This window comes from Suricata suricatta, chromosome 17 (genome assembly GCF_006229205.1).
Source record: "Suricata suricatta isolate VVHF042 chromosome 17, meerkat_22Aug2017_6uvM2_HiC, whole genome shotgun sequence".
In the NCBI taxonomy this organism is placed as follows: Eukaryota; Metazoa; Chordata; class Mammalia; order Carnivora; family Herpestidae; genus Suricata; species Suricata suricatta.
Window position 1 is genome coordinate 29033347 of NC_043716.1, and position 2577 is coordinate 29035923.

The window sequence follows — 2577 nt, forward strand, 5'->3', positions numbered from 1 at the left end:
GCCTTTGTCTTCATGGGCCTAACACCTTCCTTCTCTCATTTTATTTCTTGGAACTAGGAAGCAGACACAGCCAAGAGTAACAGGATTCAGTTTCAAACACAAGACACAATGTGTAAAATCAGGTGCTAGGGGTGGAAGGTTGAGAGTTTCACTCCCAGAATTACAGCTGTGACACATCTGAGGGGGGAATAAAAGGACTCTCTAGAAAAAAATGAGTCCTTGGAAGGTCAGAGAACATAACGAAGGATAGATTCCTCTCCACCCCATATCCAGCAACAACTGGGGGCCAACACCTAAAATGGTTCCACGGTGAGAAAGCTGGAAGCAGAGATTTCATTAACTCCAGCCATTTGGTGGTAGTCATATTGTAAAACACTGGACTTGGAACACGAGAAGGCCAACAAGATCCATCTAAGACCTTTTAATAGGACTCTGAATCTCAAAGTAAGATAAAAATGGGTCAGAGTCCTAACTTATAACTAATACAGTACATACCAATTTTGTGATGTCAGGCAAAATCCCCAATACCTATGAACTTATGTTTTTCTGTTGTAAATAAAGACAATAAAACTTTCCTGGCATATTTATTATAAAACTTAGGAAAGACTATAAAGCTTAGCACAGTGCCTGGCATCTGGACAGTAATTAATGATAGCTATTTGTTTTGTTATTGAGATTTTTTTATAATAGCCTTATTCGTATATAATTCACATACCATACAATTTATGCATTTAAGGTGTACACTTCAAAGATTTTTAATATATTCACAGAGCTATGCAACCATCACTGCCATCAAATTTGGAACACTTTCTCACCACAAAAATAAACTCCATATCCATTAAGTCATTCCCCATTTTCCCCAATCCTAGGCAACCACTAAATTCTTCTCTTCTCTATGCATTTTCCTTTTCTGGACGTTTCATATAAATGGAATGATATATGATCCATTATGACTAACTTCTATCACTTAACATAATGTTTTCAAGGCTTACCCATGTTTTAACACATATAAGCTCATTTCTTTTTATTGTTGGATATTATTTCATTTGTGGATATACCACATTTTATTTATTCATTTATCAGTTATCAAAACTTTAGATTGTTTCCATTATTTGGCTATTATAAATAATGCTATGAACATTCACGCACAAGTTTATATGTAGACCTATATTTTCATACCGCTTGGGTAGATCTTAAGGCAATATTAACTCTATGTTTTATCTTTTAAGAAGCTGCAGAAATTTTCCAAAGTAGCTGCACCATTTTAAAGCCCACTCAGTAGCATACAGACTCCAACGTCTCTGCATCCTTACCAACACTTGTTATTGTCTTCTTCACATTAGCCATTCTAATAGGTACGAAGTAGTACCTCACCATGGTTTCAATTTGCATTTTCCTGACAGCTAATGATGTTGAGTTTCTTTTATGTGCTTATCAGCCATTTGTATATCTTCTCTGAGTGATAGCCTATTCAGACATTTTCACTTCTTTTTCTTTTTTTTTTTTTTTTCTTAAGGAGAAAATGAGCAGGATAGGAGTGGAGGGAGAGGGAGAGAGAGAATCTTACGCAGGCTCCATGCCCAGCATGAGATCATTACCTGAGGTGAAATCAAGAGTCGACACCTATCCAACCGAGCCACCTAGGCACCCTAGATCCTTTTCTATTTTTTAATTGGAGTTTGTCTCTTTACTATTGAGCTATAGATATTTTTTATATATTTTATGTAAACAAGCCCCTTATTAGATCTATGATTTGCAAAGACATTCTCTCTTCTGTGGGTTGTCTTTTCACTTTTTTTGATCATATCCTCTGAAGTAGAACATTTATTAATTTGATGAAGTCTACTAGATGTATTTTTTTGTTGTTGCTTATGCTTCTGATGCCAAATTCAGTAACCTGAAGGTGTCCCTATATATTTCCTTCTAAGCATTTTTTAGTTCTAGCTCTAACATTTAAGGCTTTGGTCCATTTTTGTATATGGTGTGAGGCAGGAATCCAACCTCATTCTTCGCATGTGGATATCAATTGTCCCAGCACCATTTGTTGAAAGGTTTATACTTCCCCCAATGAAGTTTTTGCTACCCTCTGAGTGAGAAGTTTTGTTTCTAACTCTCTATCCTTATCCACTGATCTACATGTTTATTCACATGCCAGTACCACACTATCTTAATTAATGTCATCTTAGAGTTAAGTTGGAAATCAGAAATTTATGAACCTTCCAACTTTTTTCTTCTTTTGCAAGATTGGTTTTCTAGAAACAAGATTATGTCACCGGCAAAAAGAGAGACAGTTTTACATCTTCCTTTCCGATCTGGATGCCTCTTTTTTCCTTCTTCTTACCTAACTGCCCTGAAGAACCTCCAGTACAATTTCTGACTAGAAGTGGCCAGAGCAGATGCCTTGTGTTGCCACTGATCCTAGAGGAAAAGCCCTTAGCCTTTCACCATTAAGAATGATGTTCGCTGTGGGCTGTTCCTGGATGCTCTGGATCAGGCTGAGGAAGTTCCCTTCTATCCCTAGTTTGTGAGTGTTTTTATCACGAAAGGGTGTTATTGTTATTATACAAAAATGCTACT

General features: G+C 36.6%; 1 protein-coding gene across 2 annotated transcripts in view; it reads right to left on the minus strand.

Moving 5' to 3' along the window:
• PCTP (phosphatidylcholine transfer protein) overlaps positions 1 to 2577 on the minus strand; it is a 136126-nt gene that overhangs the window by 97215 nt on the left and 36334 nt on the right. The window lies entirely within an intron of this gene.